Genomic DNA, 19,783 nt, shown 5'->3' on the forward strand with positions numbered 1-19,783 from the left:
TCTTCCGACGACAGGGCTTTGCTCCGCCGGCCGGGAAACTACATTTCCCAGCAGCCCCTCACTGGCGACGCTGTTGCTGACCCGTTCATCTGCGCCAGGAGGCGTTTAAATCTGCGTGTGGCCCCGAGGACTTGGTGTGCTGCTGTGGGGGTTCCTGAGTGCGGCCGGGCTCTGCTCCGCTGAGGCACTAATCCTCTACTCCTCCTTAGATCCTCCGACGACCGGGCTTTGCTCCACCGGCCGGGAAACTACATTTCCCAGCAGCCCCTCACTGGCGATGCTGTTGCTGACCCGTTCATCTGCGCCAGGAGGCGTTTAAATCTGCGTGTGGCCCGAGGACTTGGGTGCTGCTGTGGGGGTTCCTGAGTGCGGCCGGGCTCTGCTCCGCTGAGGCACTAATCCTCTACCCCTCCTTAGATCTTCTGACGACCGGGCTTTGCTCTGCCGGCCGGGAAACTACATTTCCCAGCAGCCCCTCACTGGCGACGCTGTTGCTGACCCGTTCATCTGCGCCAGGAGGCGTTTAAATCTGCGTGTGGCCCCGAGGACTTGGTGTGCTGCTGTGGGGGTTCCTGAGTGCGGCCGGGCTCTGCTCCGCTGAGGCACTAATCCTCTACCCCTCCTTAGATCTTCCGACGACCGGGCTTTACTCTGCCGGCCGGGAAACTACATTTCCCAGCAGCCCCTCACTGGCGACGCTGTTTCTGACCTGTTCATCTGCGCCAGGAGGCGTTTAAATCTGCGTGTGGCCGCTCGTCCCACGAGGACGCGCGTGGGACAAGCCGGGCCAAGCCCGGGCAAAGGGCGGGCCGTCTGTGGCCGTCGGAGGCCGAAGGAAGTTGGGCTGGGCCACCACTCTAAGCTGGGCCTGAAGTGGGACATATGAGAAGCTACACCAATCGTACATCTTGCAGATTGTGTACACGGCCCAACAGTGTTATTCTAGAACTAAAGGTAGGGGGAGGTTTTCGTAAAATACTTGGATATGGCAAGGCGCCGAGCCAAAGCTCTAGCTGACACAGCATGCAACACTATCGATACATATTTAGTAAAAGCAGTTAGTGTCCTTACCCAAGAAATAGATCGAACAGAAAGACGATTATCTATGGGATCAAGTGCACTACAACCAATAGATCAAGGAAACCTCAGCAGAGCAACTACACATAATAGCGAGGCGGCCATTGGCATGATCACCCCAGATGGAGTTAATACCAATGACAGTATCCAGTCTAAAATTTCGAATACTCCTAGATTGTTTGATACAGACGATAGCTCTATTCTTCCATTATCCCCCTTGGCTAACTCAAAAGGCGCACGGAAAAAAAACACAGGGCAGGGCAACATAATGAGGAAAAGGGGAAAAAAATTAACTACAATGGAGAATATGGTCACTACACGCACAAGGGCTAAGCAAAACTCTGTGGGCACATTTAACATAGAAGCAATTTTCGATAAATTAGTTGAGTTGATCAGGCCTTTACATGAAAAAGTGGATAACCTGGCTAGGGAGGTTCACAAATTAAGAGGTTCCATTGATAAAAGCGGGTTGCATGAACTACAAAGAGAAGGTGTAGAAGCAACCATTATATCAGAGGGTACTATTGAGGGATGTACTGGAAAACTTAATGTGACCAAGATTAAACCTTCCACGGTTCCTACCACAATCACTAGTAGTATCCCTGCTGGCAAACAACATGTTACATGTCAGCCCTGTGGAGGTTCTGTAATAAGTCCTCAATTACCTGTGGGAGGAAATTCAACAGCCAGTATAAACCAGGGAGCACAACTTAACGTAAAAATTACACCTATAGAGCAACTATGTAGGGATAATGAAACCCACACGACAGCAATATCTACTAGACAGTCCTTACCTTGTATCAATTTGCCCCCGGAATGCAGTGCTTATGTGGCAGTACTCACTAACATACCCAAGGTAAGAAATGGGCAAGTAGAGAATCACGAGACACTAAAAAATAAAATCCTTCACTGGTTGGCTAACAACTGTAATTTCCCTATGGAGGGGGCTAGCCAGATTATATTAACACAAAGGGTGGGCTGGGTAGGTCCCCTCAGGAAAAACTTTGATGGGGATAGCGTTATAATAAATTTCAAATCTTGTTCATGGGCCAAAAGTACCCTTAAAAATGCTCCACTACCATCGGTGTGGGAATTTAATACAACTTTATTACCACTAGGCTATTTTTATAGGCACCTATCGGAACCCAGCCATTCAACCAACAATAACTCTGTAAATCATCCGAGACTTTGTTCTAATTTTTCTATTCCAACATATAATAGATTTAAGGCCTTTGAATCCCTAGAGGATATTGATTGACGTAATCTGCCAAAAGGTATAAACCAGGATAGCTATTCTATAAGCCCCATACCGAATGTAACATCTGAAGAATGTAAGGGAGAAAAGAGATATGGTAGTCAGGATACCTGCTACCTACCTAGCGCAGTAATAGTCGCACAAACACCCACTGTGTTTAAACGTAACACAGACGAAGCTGCAAGCACAATAGAGGGACTGGAACCCATCAGCATACCAGTCAAGCTATCTATGAAAGATACTCCCCTATCCACAGAAATTCCTGTAGTAGTAAATAATGGATGTGCAGCTGCTAATTTAGACCTGGACTCGGGTTATAGTGTTGTCATTTGGAATATAGCAGGTATAAACAGAAAACTGGACACCCCATTGTGGAGGGATTTTATAACTACAGGCTATGATATAACATGCCTCCAAGAAACTTGGCGTAAGGAGCCTATTTTTATCGAGGGTTATACCTCGTACTGCTTGAATGCAGTCAGCTCAGTCGCTGGTAGGGCTAAGGGAGGCTTATTACTCCTAATATCAAATAAACTTAATACCTGTAAAATTAGAAGTTGCACCTCAGTGGATATTTACTCTCAGGTGTTACGACTGTTTTTAGTGCTGACAGAGGTAAAATCTTAGCCCCATTGGAAAACGAAATTGAGAGGGCTCTGGCGTTATCATGTAACCAGACTATCATTTTATGGGCGTGAGATTTTAATACTAGCCCATGCCCTTTTGCTATGAGTGATTTGTGTGGGATTAGAAGAGAGAGCGGAAACATGGAAGATGTTGACTATTTACACTTCCCACATTGCACCTATGGCACAGCGCTAAACAATATGATAGCAAAGTTTGATCTGGAAATGTTAAGTTGCACGAAAAACAGGGAAAATATCAACTGCCCAACTGTTACAGGGAGAAATGCTAACACTTACATTGACCACATTCTGCTCTCCAATAATACTACTTACTCTAAACTATGGGTCAATGAGCAAGCGTTAAGCGACCACAATAGCATATCTATAATATTACAATGCTGGGGTAATAAACAAACAAAGGGAAACAACTGTATTAACAACGTCGAAGCCGTGAGACCAAATGGTATGAGGATTAGATGGTCGAGGATCGTCCCATATAAAATACATGAGGAGGTGATAAGAAAATGTAGCAAGGAGATAGACTACTGTCTTGGCGAGGAAGTTAACCCTAACATTATACTTACTAGCTTTCTCAGGATTAATGAAACAATAGAAAGCCTGCTCACTAAGAAAAATAACGGGAAAAAAGAAATTAATTCAGGATGGTTTGACAAAAGTTGTACTCGCGCCCTACATGATTTAAAACAAGCTTTGAGTACTAAACCACGTAATTCCACTAGTATTAAAATTTTTTGCGGTATCTATAATGTAACCCTTGCTAATAGGAAAAGAGACCTTCAAAAAGAGGCCTGGAACAACCTTAACTTAGCAACAGATACAAATAATAGCAAACTCTACTGGGAGACTATAAATAGCTCCTTTTTAAAGATTGACAGAGTGCCCGAAATAACCTCACATGTAGATTGCAACTCATGGACCGAACATTTTTTAAACATTTTTAATCCTGGTAGGTTAGTTTTAGATTCTTTAATGTATAACGATTGCACATGGCCAAGGTTACCCCTAGAAATAAGTCTAGATGAGGTATATGAGAGCCTAACTAATAGTAAAGGAGGCAAAGCTTTTTAACGCGACTGCGGAGGGACAATTACCTATTTCATGGGGCCAATCCTTAATTATCCCCCTCTTCAAAAAAGGATCCAAATCTGAGGCAAGTAATTATCGCCCCATCTCTCTTTTGGACTCCTCAATTAAAATAATGAGTAGAATTATGCTAAAAAGAAACCTGGGCCATGGATAACACAATCTTATCAAGGGCACAATATGGTTTTAGAAAAGGTCTGGGGACATTGGAACAGTGCGTAAATCTTGACCTCCTTATCAATAAATACACAATTGCTAAGGAGGGCAACCTGTTCCTCTGTTTCGCAGACCTGAGCAGTGCTTTTGATCTTGTAGATCATAACATTTTATGGGAAATTTTATTAGAACTAGGTGCCCCAAAGGAATGTATATATTTTTTAGCACGGCTCTACTCAAGACTGTCATGTAAAGTTCGCTATGAACCATCAGGGGAATGCACACCGTTCTTTAAAGTTGCCAGAGGAATCCGACAGGGTTGTGTTTTAGCGCCTTTTTTATTTTCATTATTTATTAATCAAATTGATTCTATTTTAAGTCAGCTACCTTCGGATGACCCTATTATAGATGGGAGTGCTATTCCGATTTTATTATATGCGGATGACGCTGTTCTTTTATCGCGAACACAGGTTGGATTACAACGTCTTATCGATAACTTTGTGTTATTTATTGAAAATAGAAAAATTGATAGTTAACAAAACCAAGACTTTCGCGATGATTTGCGGCAAGAAAGTAAAGCCGGTTAGCACCTTCTATATTGATAAAGTTAAGATGCAAACGGTCAGTAGGTTTTGTTACCTGGGAATAACATTCTCCGGAGATGGGAAATGGGCAAATGAGGATGAGAAGGTGAGACTGAAGATGAATAGAAACACCAACAGTATATTTAGATTCTCCGCCAAATTGGGGCAAAGAAGAATAAAAGAAATGATGGCCATCTATAACGCCAGGTGTGTTTCACCGGCACTGTATGGGGCGGGAGTATGGGACCACCATTGTGTGAATTCTTTACAGAGCGATGAAAATAAGTTTTAAAAAAAATTACTATGCGTCCCCCCCTCAGCATCAACTATGTTAATTCACGAGGAAGTAGGAATAGAATATGTCACGGATTTAGCTGCATTACGTCCATTATTACTCTGGCGTTCTATTTGGTCTAAACCTGAAACACTATTTACACAAACAATCATCAAAGACTGTCTGAGGCTTGACCATTCATCACGTATACCCTGGCTGAGCTATATTTATCATTGGTTTAATCTTCTATATGATTGTAATATCTGCTCGAGACCAGAAGCTGCAGCGCTGATATCAAAGAAAGATCTAAAACTGAGGTTTTTATCATATAAGAGAGCGGCCAGAGAGAGACAGTTTAGAAACCTACCAACTGTAATATTTTATTACGGTTTAAATTTAAATAAAGGTTTTCAGACATATTTTACCACTGTAACATGCAATTCTCATCGATTTGTTCTAACCCGTTTAAGGTTGGGGATTGTTCATCATTTAGTGTCATTCCCGCATATGAGAACTAGATCTAACTCTATGTGCCCTTGTGAATATATTTCTAAACAAAGCTGCTGCCACTTTTTATTGTTTTGCAAGTTTTATTACGTCAAAAGGGGGAGAGAGGGGGACCAGGAGCTAATTAATGGTCCAGTGCCTATGCTCCGAAAAATCAATGAGGTACTCACAAGGGAGGCACTGTTCCGTGGTGGATGTGGTCATAGAGCGACCAGTATCCACCAAAGGGTTAGAGGGATAGAGGAGTGAGGTCTAGGATTTGGTACTAGGGATGGGGGGAGACACAAGTTGTCTCTTGTTGCCCTCACACACCCCGAGGGATGTCATGCTTCATCATCGGGCGTGTGCTCCTCGTCGGGCCGGCGGTGCAATGCCCTACGGGTCCCCCGAAGGGTCTCTTTAGCGGAGATCTTTTAGAGAACTGCCGATGGGTGCATGCGGGTATGTGGAGGGGAAGTACCAAGGTAAGCAGTGAAGGTATTGTGTGCAAGGTGAGTAAAAATACCTAAGGGTTACCAAAAGCTGAGAGGTGATTTAATAATGAGGTACCCTTGGTACAGTAAAAAACCCGTAGGTTAATGGTTACCTGTCGAGACGTTATGTGTCATAGGTAACTTACAGAGTGGTCGACATGTTTCACGCCTTGGGTGGTCTATAAGATCCTTGGCGTTTCATCAGGACCAGGGGAGGTGGTGATGTGAGGTAAGTGCACAGACTAAGTGTGGTGAGTAGGGTAATAATCGCCCTCTCACAGATCAAGTACGGTGGTAGTTTATCCTACACAAGTTGTGTTTGGTTAAGGAGTCAGTTATGCCCCCTTTGATAATGACCTAGACCAGGGAAATAAACAAAAAGGAAAAAAGGGAAAAGAAGTTAAAAACGGAAGTTCCGTTCCTCCCGGCACATGCAGATCGGCATTATCTCTGCATCCTGAACAAGAAGCCGGAAGTCAGTCACAGTTAACACAAAGGAGACAAAGGAGGCTCGGTACTGATTAAGTACAACAGCGCGACTAGTGTACCATGCCGGTTGCTGGTGTGAGTCCCGGAGGGAGAAGGGGGGCCCTGGAACCCAAGGTGGTGGGGCTGGGTAACCAAAGCATCCCAAGCACGCTCCCAACTCTCACCGCAGAGCCGACTATGGATTCACCAGACACGCATGATTTAACGATAGCCCACAAACAAAAGATGCCCTCAATGGTGGCGCCTAGATCCAGCGGACTCAGTGTGAGCCAAACAGTAGACATAAGGTGCGTGCTTACCTAAGTGAGGAGTTAGAGTTACTCCATGAGTTAAGCGGTGTAGGAGGCCCACACCATCTAGGGCTGTAGGCGGGCGGTCCCGGGTTCCAAGTAAGAGAAGCCCGAGAAGGGGAGGAAAGAAGGCATATGTGGGGTAAAGCATAAGTTGTATCGAACAACACAAAACACACTGTTAAGACTTACTTCAAGTGAGAGAGCGTGCAGCGGCCTTGAAGAATACTCACAGGTTAATCAGGTGTCGGCACTGGAAACCTGCCCGATCCAGACACCAGCTCGAAGGTAGACTAATGGCTGAAACCAGTTGTACCTAAGGTGCAGGACCCGGGGGATCGGGAGGTGCCCATTTCCGGTGTAGCGTAAGACGTTGCGTCGGTGAGTAGGGAGCTGCTCATGCGTGTAGACTGACACGACTGCGTGCTCACTCGCACATGCGTGTTGTATGGGGTGCTCAGCCTGCGCATGCGTGGGGTGATAGTGTTCTCTGTGGTTTACATACAGATCCAGAAGTCTCAATCTAGCGTCTTTGAGGAGTACATGCACAGACTACAGTGATATATCCCGTGGTTCGAAAACAGGGGGAAGTCCCGGAGTGGTATAATTTACATGAAGTTAGAGATAGCTCACAGGCAAGATGTTTAATGAGGCAAAGAAACTCTCGGTGCTAATAGTGTAAGCGTATAACAGAGGGCTAAGGGTTGACTTTACACCAAGTCAGTCAGGATGGTAATAGAAAACACGGAGTACACGACCATCTCTTGTCAGCACTGGACAGGATCTAGTGTGGTGTGTAAGTGTCAATGTTTCATAAGTTCATTCTTCCTCAGGTGTGGAGGCGGGGTTACCACCACGTTAAGGTCCTTCTGTATTCAAGTGGTCAACAAAACTAGAGTGGGTGATGCCCCTTGACAAGGTTGGTATTGCGTGGACCAGGCCCACTATAGTTCTGACCCTGGGATGTCGTCATTTAAGCCCTGTGTATCAGTGTGGAAGCGGTGGACCCAACGTTGTTCGCGCCTGAAGAGGGAGTCACTAGTCTAGTTAGCTTTTGCTTCCAGAATGGTCCATTGGATAGCTTCACAAGGGTGGCCCTTCTCCAAGAAGTGGTTGGTCAATTTAGTGGCTGAGCGTGCTCGTCTGACTGTACTCTTATGTTCGCTAATCCTTATCTTGATGGCTCTGGTCGTCATCCCAATATAATAAAGATTACATGGGCACAAAATAAAATATACGCAATTAGTTGTATTACAGTTTGTATGCTTGCGTTATTCCCATTGCAGATTACCCAATTGTAAGACTTTGGTATGTCGTGTGGAGGCACATGCACCACATGTGCCACATGGGTAATGGCCTCTGACAGCTGGAAGGTCCCAGAGTGTGCTTACTTTCGTCATCTGTCTGGGACGTGGTCGTGTGTTGATTAGCTGGTCCCTCAAGTTCTCAGTCCTTTTGAAAGCGAAACGGGGGGTCGGGATGTTCAAAGCATCGCTATTCAGAATTCTCCAGTTGCGATTGATGATTCTTTTGATTTGGTTCGAGAGAGGGGTAAAGGTAGTGACACACGTGATCAGGTTGTTAATTTTAGGCTCCCTTGTTCCCAGGAGGCCCTCCCGTGTGTTATTCCTAGCCCGTTTCCTAGCCTGCTTAATCACCTGTGTAGGGTAATGTCTCTCTGTCAGGTTCTCTGCCAAATTGTTGGCTTGTAGTTCAAAGTCCTGTATTTTGCTGCAGTTGCGTCTGATTCTTAAGAACTGACCGTATGGTACATTTTCCCTCAAGGCTTTTGGGTGGTGGCTCTTGAAACTGAGGAGACTGTTGCAGTCCGTGCTCTTCTTGTAGGTGCTAGTGTGTAGTACCCAATTCTCGAGTTTGATGGATAGATCCAGGAAGGAGATCTCCTCCTTACTCGACGTCATCGTGAATCGCAGGTGAGGGTCTTGATTATTGATCCATTCGAAAAAGTCTAACGTCAAAGTTTCAGGACCCCTCCAAAGGATCAAGATGTCATCGATGTAGCGTTTCCAGGTTACAAGATGTTGGTGGAAAGGGTTTGTATCCGCAAAGATGTGGTTAGCTTCAAAATGGGACATGTACAGGCCTGCCAGGCTCGGCGCAAAAGTGCTGCCCATACTGGTACCTTGTACCTGGTGATATATGGTGGTTTTGCACATAAAAAAGTTATTTGTGAGGGCCAGTGTGATGAGTGCTGAGATGAAGCTAGCAGGAGTTTGAGTGGGGAGTTCATATTCCTGTAGAAGGTTGCCGATAACCTCGATGGTAGCATTTTGAGGTATGTTTGTGTAAGTGCTTCTACATCAAGTGTGAGGAGTAGGTCGATGTCCTCGGTGTTCCCCTCATCGGCAGTTCTCTAAAAGATCTCCGCTAAAGAGACCCTTCGGGGGACCCGAAGGGCATTGCACCGCCGGCCCGACGAGGAGCACACGCCCGATGATGAAGCATGACATCCCTCGGGTGTGTGAGGGCAACAAGAGACAATTTGTGTCTCCCCCATCCCTAGTACCAAATCCTAGACCTCACTCCTCTACCCCTCTAACCCTTTGGTGGATACTGGTCGCTCTTTGACCACATCCACCACGGAACAGTGCCTCCCTTGTGAGTACCTCATTGATTTTTCGGAGCATAGGCACTGGACCATTAATTAGCTCCCGGTCCCCCTCTCTCCCCCTTTTGACGTAGTATTAAGCACGGCGACTAAGCCGAGGGACCTCCTTTCCTTCTTCTTTCGTCTCTAACCAAACAAACCCCCCCCCCCCCTTTTTCCCTGAGACATGTCACTTTCCACTATGGGGGACAATTTAGGCCTCAGTTTTGGTGAAGATATAGTGGCAGAGATCCTGAGAACCCCGTCACTACTTGATAGTGATGGTAACACAGCCTGTACTAGCGCACAGGGAGACTGGAACTCACTAGCCTCCCTAAAAAAGTTACAGGTCAAAATCGCCCTCCATGGATCCGTCACGACCGAATACCTCAGAGCCAACACAGCACCCAATGGACTGTTGGTACGAACAGCGCCGAGGACTTTTCTGGAAGATCTTATCTTCAGACGGGAATGGAGCCAAATAGCATGGAAATGCACTCGCGACTGGATAGTCCTGATTATCAGCACCGCGAAACGTCTGTCTGAGGCTCTGATTATTAAAATCAATATAGCAGAGAACGGCCTGAAAACAGGCATAAGTCTATCGGCATACAAAACCCGCCTGGCAGAAATCAATTCTGAAATCTCCGACCACCGAGACTATCACCTCAACCAGAAGATAACCAAACTACAAAAGGATCTAAAAAGATTTGATAGGGAGAAAATCTATCCATACACTAAAGAAGATTTTCAACCCACGGAGAATGATACGATCTCAGATGATGGCTCATCCACATTCAACCAATCGGGCCGCTCCACCGGCAGCAATTCGAGTAACCAGAGTTGGGGCCGCCGCTCCAATCAACAGGGTCTGCTACCACCTCCCGGGATGCCACCATTTTATGGGTTCCCAGCCCAACCGTTTCCACAGCCAGGACCGATGTGGTACCCTCCATATAATCTACCCCGTTCGGGGTTTCAACAACCCTTCTTCCACACCCCTCCACCTCCTTTTCAGAACAGAGGCAGGGGCAGAGGCAGAGGAAGAAGAAGAGGGAACAAACAGGTTCAGTGGCAAGATCCAGAAAACCAGCAGAGAACAACAAGGAGCATGGCACACCAAAAAAACTGATCGTCAATCTGTCTTCCAGACCCCTCAACTCCGATGAGACAGCAGCTCTGGAACTAGGACTGGGTTTCGTCCCTACACCCAAAGAGGACAACTTTAGGATCAATGAAGAACTTCATCAACTCTTCCGCAAAGTGAGGCTGAAGGCCTTCTTCAAAGACACGGAAACGCCAACTCAGGACGATACGGGGCTGAGACCCCCCTAGAGATTTACCCCTACGACTGGAATGGTCCCGCACGAGGTCCTCACTTTTGAAATGGCAGTCCTGAAGGAAGTCAATCTCCTGAAATCTCCTAGTCCTTATAACAACCTTCCCAACAAACTCCTCAAAAACAACGACACTATTGTAATTAAACCAGCGGACAAAGGGGGTGCCACGGTAATTCTCAATGCACAGGACTACGAACAGGAATGTTTTCGTCAACTCAGTAACACGGCGTACTATGAAATATTGGAGACCGACCCTACCGTGAGGTTATTGGGACAGATTCGCATCATGGTCAATGAAGCATCCACGGAAGGATGGATTACACCTAAAGAAGCGGCATTCTTGGTGAACCTGACACCTAAGATGCCCTACTTCTACCTCCTCCCCAAGATCCACAAAGGGGTCACCCCCTGCCCAGGTCGCCCGATCGTTTCTGGGATCGGCTCCTTACTGGAACCCCTTAGTCAGTTCAGTGACTTTTTTCTACGTCCTTTGGTCCAAGCCACACCAGCATACCTGAAGGATACCCTTGATGTCCTTAATCTTATCCAGGTCATCAATGAGGGGAACACCAAGGACATCGACCTATTCCTCACACTCGATGTAGAAGCACTTTACACAAACATACCTCAAAATGCTACCATCGAGGTTATCAGCAACCTTCTACAGGAATCTGAACTCCCCACTCAAACTCCTGCTAGCTTCATCTCAGCACTCATCACACTGGCCCTCACAAATAACTTTTTTCTGTACAAAACCACCATATATCACCAGGTACAAGGTACCAGTATGGGCAGCACTTTTGCGCCGAGCCTGGCAGGCCTGTACATGTCCCATTTTGAAGCTAACCACATCTTTGCGGATACAAACCCTTTCCACCAACATCTTGTAACCTGGAAACGCTACATCGATGACATCTTGATCCTTTGGAGGGGTCCCGAAACTTTGACGTTGGACTTTTTCGAATGGATCAATAATCAAGACCCTCACCTGCGATTCACGATGACGTCGAGTAAGGAGGAGATCCCCTTCCTGGATCTATCCATCAAACTCGAGAATGGGGTACTACACACTAGCACCTACAAGAAGAGCACGGACTGCAACAGTCTCCTCAGTTTCAAGAGCCACCACCCAAAAGCCTTGAGGGAAAATTTACCATACGGTCAGTTCTTAAGAATCAGACGCAACTGCAGCAAAATACAGGACTTTGAACTACAAGCCAACAATTTGGCAGAGAACCTGACAGAGAGACATTACCCTACCCATGTGATTAAGCAGGCAAGGAAACGGGCTAGGAATAACACACAGGAGGGCCTCCTGGAAACAAGGGAGCCTAAAATTAAGAACCTGATCACGTGTGTCACTACCTTTACCCCTCTCTCGAACCAAATCAAAAGAATCATCAATCGCAACTGGAGAATTCTGAATAGCGATGCTTTGAACATCCCGACCCCCCCGTTTCGCTTTCAAAAGGACTGAGAACTTGAGGGACCAGCTAATCAACACACGACCACGTCCCAGACAGATGACGAAAGTAAGCACACTCTGGGACCTTCCAGCTGTCAGAGGCCATTACCCATGTGGCACATGTGGTGCATGTGCCTCCACACGACATACCAAACTCTTACAATTGGGTAATCTGCAAAGGGAACAACGCAAGCATACAAACTGTAATACAACTAATTGCGTATATCTTATTTCGTGCCCGTGTAATCTTTATTATGTTGGGATGACGACCAGAGCCATCAAGATAAGGATTAGCGAACATAAGAGTACAGTCAGACGAGCACGCTCAGCCACTAATTTGACCAGCCACTTCTTGGAGAAGGGCCACCCTTGTGAAGCTATCCAATGGACCATTCTGGACGCAAACGCTAACTAGACTAGTGACTCCCTCTTCAGGCGCGAACAACGTTGGGTCCACCGCTTACACACTGATACACAGAGCTTAAATGACGACATCCCATGGTCAGAACTATAGTGGGCCTGGTCCACGCAACACCAACCTTGTCAAGGGGCATCACCCACTCTAGTTTTGTCGACCACTTGAATACAGAAGGACCTTAACGTGGTGGTAACCCCGCCTCCACACCTGAGGAAGAATGAAATTATGAAACATTGACACTTACACACCACACTAGATCCTGTCCAGTGCTGACAAGAGATGGTCATGTACTCCGTGTTTTCTATTACCATCCTGACTGACTTGGTATAAAGTCAACCCTTAGCCCTCTGTTATACGCTTACACTATTAGCACCGAGAGTTTCTTTGCCTCATTAAACACCTTGTCTGTGAGCTATCTCTAACTTCATGTAAATTATACCACTCCGGGACTTCCCCCTGTTTTTGAACCACGGGATATATCACTGTAGTCTGTGCATGTACTCCTCAAAGACGCTAGATTGAGACTTCTGGATCTCTATGTAAACCACGGAGAACACTATCACCCCATGCATGCGCAGGCTGAGCACCCCATACGACACGCATGCGCGAGTGAGCACGGAGTCGTGTCAGTCTACACGCATGAGCAGCTCCCTACTCACCGACGCAACGTCTTACGCTACACCGGAAATGGGCACCTCCCGATCCCCCGGGTCCTGCACCTTAAGTACAACTGGTTTCACCCATTAGTCTACCTTCGAGCTGGCGTCTGGATCGGGCAGGTTTCCAGTGCTGACACCTGAGTAACCTGTGAGAATTCTTCAAGGCCGCTGCACGCTCTCTCGCTTGAAGTAAGTCTTAACAGTGTGTTTTGTGTTGTTCAATACAACTTATGCTTTACCACACATATGCCTTCTTTCCTCCCCTTCTCTGGCTTCTCTTACTTGGAACCCGGGACCGCCCGCCTACAGCCCTAGATGGTGTGGGCCTCCTACGCCGCTTAGCACATGGAGTAACTCTAACTCCTCACTTAGGTAAGCACGCACCTTATGTCTACTGTTTGGCTCACACTGAGTCCGCTGGATCTAGGCGCCACCATTGAGGGCATCTTTTGTTTGTGGGCTATCGTTAAATCATGCATGTCTGGTGAATCCATAGTCGGCTCTGCGGTGAGAGTTGGGAGCGTGCTTGGGATGCTTTGGTTACCCAGCCCCACCACCTTGGGGTCCAGGGCCCCCCTTCTCCCTCCGGGACTCACACCAGCAACCGGCATGGTACACTAGTCGCGCTGTTGTACTTAATCAGTACTGAGCCTCCTTTGTCTCCTTTGTCTCCTTTGTGTTAACTGTGACTGACTTCCGGCTTCTTGTTCAGGATGCAGAGATAATGCTGATCTGCATGTGCCGGGAGGAACGGAACTTCCGTTTTTAACTTCTTTTCCCTTTTTTCCTTTTTGCTTATTTCCCTGGTCTAGGTCATTATCAAAGGGGGCATAACTGACTCCTTAACCAAACACAACTTGTGTAGGATAAACTACCCCCGTACTTGATCTGTGAGAGGGCGATTATTACCCTACTCACTACACTTAGTCTGTGCACTTACCTCACATCACCACCTCCCCTGGTCCTGATGAAACGCCAAGGATCTTATAGACCACCCAAGGCGTGAAACATGTCGACCACTCTGTTAGTTACCTATGACACATAACGTCTCGACAGGTAACCATTAACCTACGGGTTTTTTACTGTACCAAGGGTACCTCATTATTAAATTACCTCTCAGCTTTTGGTAACCCTTAGGTATTTTTACTCACCTTGCACACACTACCTTCACTGCTTACCTTGGTACTTCCCCTACACATACCCGCATGCACCCATCGGCGGTTCTCTAAAAGATCTCCGCTAAAGAGACCCTTCGGGGGACCCGTAGGGCATTGCACCGCCGGCCCGACGAGGAGCACACGCCCGATGATGAAGCATGACATCCCTCGGGGTGTGTGAGGGCAACAAGAGACAACTTGTGTCTCCCCCCATCCCTAGTACCAAATCCTAGACCTCACTCCTCTATCCCTCTAACCCTTTGGTGGATACTGGACGATCTTTGACCACATCCACCACGGAACAGTGCCTCCCTTGTGAGTACCTCCTTGCAAGTTTTATTACCATTTTAGGAAATTTTACCTTAAACCTATCTTTCTAAAATATAATGTCCGGTCCACTAAAACAGCAATGAAGTTAATATCATCTTTAGGAAGCTCAGATATTTGTTTTTTTACTGCATCTTATGTGTTAAAATGTGTAACCATAAGGAAGTCAATGATTTGCCCTGTGTAGTTTTTATTTATTTGCTTATTTTGCACATTACCATGCACTGATAGCAACTTTTCTGTACTTCTAATTTCGAGGAGATTGTGGATATATACTGCACTTTAATAATGCCTTCTTTGCACTTTGCATTCATTGCACAGCTACTATACATTTGTCACTTTATGTGGAAATTTGCATATTGCTAAATAATGTTAATGGATTGTTTTATTGTTCTGTTTGTCTTATATGGTTGTATTGTACAAACCAAATAAAGCTTTTGAACCTGGAACCTGGAACCTGGAACCTGAAAACCCCCAGAGAAGAGCAAGCAGTGTACTTACTAAATAGTAGAAGATGTCCATGATTAGATATGAGATTTTCTTTATTATTTCCTGTCCTGGTATCCTTGTACCAGTCATTACTGATGAGTAAGCGCTTGTCTTCTGACAGGAAAAACAAAAAAGGAAACTGCTGTCATCTAAGCGCTGTTCATCTCGATCTGGGTGCCATAAATAGCCTGACTTGTCCAGCATCCTCCTGTTGTACCAAGCATACCAAAGAATGGATCACGAACGGATGGACGTCATTATGGCTTGTACAAGGGCACTATTAATAGTATTAATGAAGATCACTGATGAATAATCAGAGACATTGCCTTATGTCCTCCGTTCTGGTCACAATCATTACTTATGAGGTATACCAAACCATTAATTGGCTTTGTTACAAAACAACCATTTCACTCTGTCATTTGCAAGACCTGGTACATTTGAATACAATGGAATCATATTTCAAGACATTGATCTGGTGCACATTTAGGTACCTGTGGGCACTGGTGTAGTTGTCACACAAGTTGCGCCACTGGTCGTATGGACATCTGATTAGAAACTGGAAGTGTGTGGAAGGAGCTAGCATCAGCACCACAAATCAAATTACAGTGAAACCAATTCGGCTCCACAAGGAGATTGAGAGGATGATGTCTGCACCATGAAGATATATTAGCAGCCTTAATCAAGTTGCAAGTTTTAATCAATTGATAAATCAGTTTCTCAAATAAGCATATATAGATATTCAGATAAAATATCGAGTCTGTAATATCGACTGACACAATTATCGAGTTGGAAATATCATGACACAGAAATATTGTGAGCAAGAATATTGTGGACAAGAATATCGATTTTCAATCAACCAATCAATCATGGTTTTATTAAGCTCAACTACTCACCCAAGAGGGTCTGAAGGCGTGGTGGGGCGCAGATCCCGGAAGTTCACAGTGATCAGTCGAAGAGTCAGGTCTTGTGGTCCTTCATGAACTTGGAGAGTATTGGCATCTGTTGGAGGTGGAGTGGGAGGGTGTTCCAAGCCTTGGACGCGAGGAAGGAGAAGAAACGGCCTCCCATTCTGGTATTCTTCATGCGCGGTACTGAAGCAAGGGAGAGCTGGGCTGAGCGGAGGGATCTTTGGAGAGGCAGTGGTTCAGGTAGGCAGGTCCGGTGTTGTGGAGGGATTTGTGGGCATGGTTGAGAAGCTTGAAGGTGATTCTCTTCACGACGTGAAGCCACTGTAGTGTCCGCAGGTGTTGGGTGATGTGGCAGTGGCACGGAAGGTTGAGGACTAGTCTTAGGAGTAGGAGGGTGTGGTAGCAGGAGGAAGAAATAGCATTTGTTTGGCGGTCCATTTTGAATACGGAGTCTAGAATGATTCCACGGTTGCGTGCGTTGTCTGTGGGGGTGGGTTCCTGAGGGTGGGAGGCCACTAGGTGTCGTTCCAGGTGTTCAATTATAGGCCAATGGTGAGTATTTCGGTCTTGTCCGTGTTTAGTTTTAGGCAGCTGTTCTTCATTCACCTGGTGACTGCTTCCATTCCTTCTTGAAGTTGTGTTTGGAGATGTTGGGTTTGTTAGATAGGGAGAGGATGAGTTGGGTGTTGTCTGCGTAGGATGCAATGTTGAGTCCGTGTGATCTGACTGTGGGTGCGAGCGGGGCCATGTAGACGTTGAACAGGGTGGGGCAGATGGAGGATCCTTGGGGAAATGTGCTCGCAGTGGGATTCGAGAGGAAGGGTGGAAGTCTGACCTGCTGTGTCCTGTCGAATCGAGATGAGCAGATCCAATCGAGGGCCTTGTTCCAGATTCCTGCATTGCGAAGTCTGAGGGCTAGGGTGCAGTGAGATACTGTGTCAAAGGCTGCGGAGAGGACATTTTAGGATAAGTAATATTGATTTTTAAAATATAGAAGTCATTAAAATCGTTTGCAAAAATATAGGGCCCCATTAGGATGGCGGGCGGATCGCCCCAGCCGGGCCAGCGGTAGTCACCGCCGGCCCGGCGGGGGCAATCCACCCGCCATCCGTGCAGCAAAGACCCCCCCGCCATATTACAATGGCTGGGGGTTCCACGGCGGACAGAAAGACCGTCCGCCGCTTTTCCGCCAGTTCGGAAAAGGGTTCAATATGGTGGTGGTGTCTGCTAGACACCGCCAGCCATATTACAATGTTGGCGGGATCATGCCTTTCCATGGCGTTGAAATGCACAACCTGACTTTGTGGCATTGTGGCGGGCGATGCTCTCTGCACCGCCGGCCGCAATGTTGCAGATGCGACATTGCGCCATGCGCCCGCTAGTGTGGTGGGTTCATCCTAATCAGGAGTGCGGGACAGCCGCACCCTCAGCGGGCTGTCCCATTCCCGGAGGGAATGGCGGGTGGACAAAGTCCGCCCGCCATACTAATGGGGCCCATAGTTGTTTAAAATATCATTTTTTTAATTAGTGTTATGTATTTTAGTATATATTTTAAATGTATGTGATGCAAGTTTTTTATATAAGTATTGTTTATGTTTTTTAATATATGTGTTAAATTTTAAGTAGTTATTACATTTAATTTAATTATATTTAGTGTTTTTTATAATAAATGAATGATTATTTTTATTTAATTATATTTATTTAATTGATATTTAATAGTGTCAATTGTGCTTTCAATTTCTTTTTGGTACATTTCATGTGTGGGTTGTGGGTTTTAAAGGGGTAAAAGGTGGGACGTTGTTTTTTAAAAATAATTATTAATTCATTGTTATATATATATTAATTAAATGATTACTTATGGAAATCGTGGAATTATTTTAGGTTCGTTTTATGGGGTTTGTAGGGGTAAACGGTGGGAAGCAATTTATTTTTAATTAGTTGTTAATTAATATTTTTTATGAGCGGGCTAATATTGGTAAAGGGTGGGAAGTGATTGGGGCCCAATTACGATGGGTGAGTGACCGCCATCGCAAGGCCATTGGTGGCAGTTGCAATGCATTAGGCCCATGCAGGACCGCCCGCCACATTTGGACCCTACAATGGTGGCAGTGCCTACTCAGGCACCGCTGAAGGGATTACTATGCCCCTTTCCACTGGCTGTTTCATGGCAGTTAACCTGCAGTGACAAGGCTGGCGGAAAGTGACTTGGGCGGCCCGTAGCAGGCACTTTTGCCCCCCTGGCCCTCCGTCATGGGCCCTGGGGGCGTCCACGAGACTTCCATAAACATCCCTGCACCATGTAGCAGGCACCGCATGGTGCCTGCCACATAGTGCAGAGATGCTTACAAACATGCCTCGTACCATTGAGACTTGTGCTGCAGCCCTTTTCGGGCTGAATCACAAGCCTCAATGCTACAAGGCATGTTTCTGACCACCTCCAAGACGGTCAGATCGTAATCTGTGTGGCAGGTGTACTGACTAACCCTGGGCGGACAACTACGCTACGCTCGCGAAGTTTGCTTAGTTTGTGCCACTTCGCGCTACGTGAATTGCACGTAGCACAGTGCAAAATGCCCTAGCGTAGCGTTGTTGGCATTTTTTGCTCGCTCGCGGTCCTCAACGTCAAGTTGGCGATCCCGAGCGAGCAAAATGACATCCCGGCGAGACTTTTTCCTCGTTCGCGATCAGTAACATCAAGTTGGCGATGGTGAGCGTGGAAAATAAACCTCTCAGAGAGATTCTCAACGCGGGAAGGTCAGGTTTCTCATTGCGAGTGGTCGCGTATGCTCCCGACCGCTCGCGATGAGAAGCTACCAGTCCGCGTTGAGAAAGCTGCCGCTCAAGTAAAAATCTACTCGAGCGGCAGAAAACGACAGCTCACACTGTGCAAGATGCTGTTTTCAATGATTGCACAGTGCGGAAAAACATCCGGCACTGTGCAATCATCGTGAACAGTGCACTACGCAGTTCACGTAGTACTACGCGTATCTCGCGTAGTGCGAAGTGCATTTTGCGTAGCTACGCGTAGCGCCACTATGCGAACTACGCCCAGGGTTAGTGCTGACTCCCTGTCGGCTGTTCCCAACATGATAATGGTCGGACGCTCATCCGACTGCCATCATAATCGGGCCCTTATTTTTAATAAGTAAATAATTAGTTGTTAATTAATATTAATTAATTATTTGATATTTCATTATGGTAATTGTGTAATTCTTTTTTCGGGTGCGGGTGCTGTGGTTAATAGGGGTAACGGGTGGGAAGTAATGTATTTTTAATTCATTCATAATTAGTTGCTATTTAATAATTCATCATTTGATAATTAATGATGTTAATTGTTTAATTACAATTTTCTGGGTGTGGGTTTTGGGCATATAGGGGTGAAGGCTGGGGAGTGAATTAATTTTACTTAATTTATGATTAGTTGTTAAATACTATTAGTTATTTAATTGAAAATTAATTTTAATTGTTTAATTAATATTTTTAAAGTTTAAGTTTAGGGTCGGGTTCTGGGGATTACAGGGTAAAGGGTAGGAACTTAATTAATTTTAATGAATTATAATTTAGTTTTTAATTATTA

The sequence above is a fragment of the Triturus cristatus genome, chromosome 5_1 (genome assembly GCF_964204655.1).
Source record: "Triturus cristatus chromosome 5_1, aTriCri1.1, whole genome shotgun sequence".
NCBI classification, from domain to species: Eukaryota; Metazoa; Chordata; class Amphibia; order Caudata; family Salamandridae; genus Triturus; species Triturus cristatus.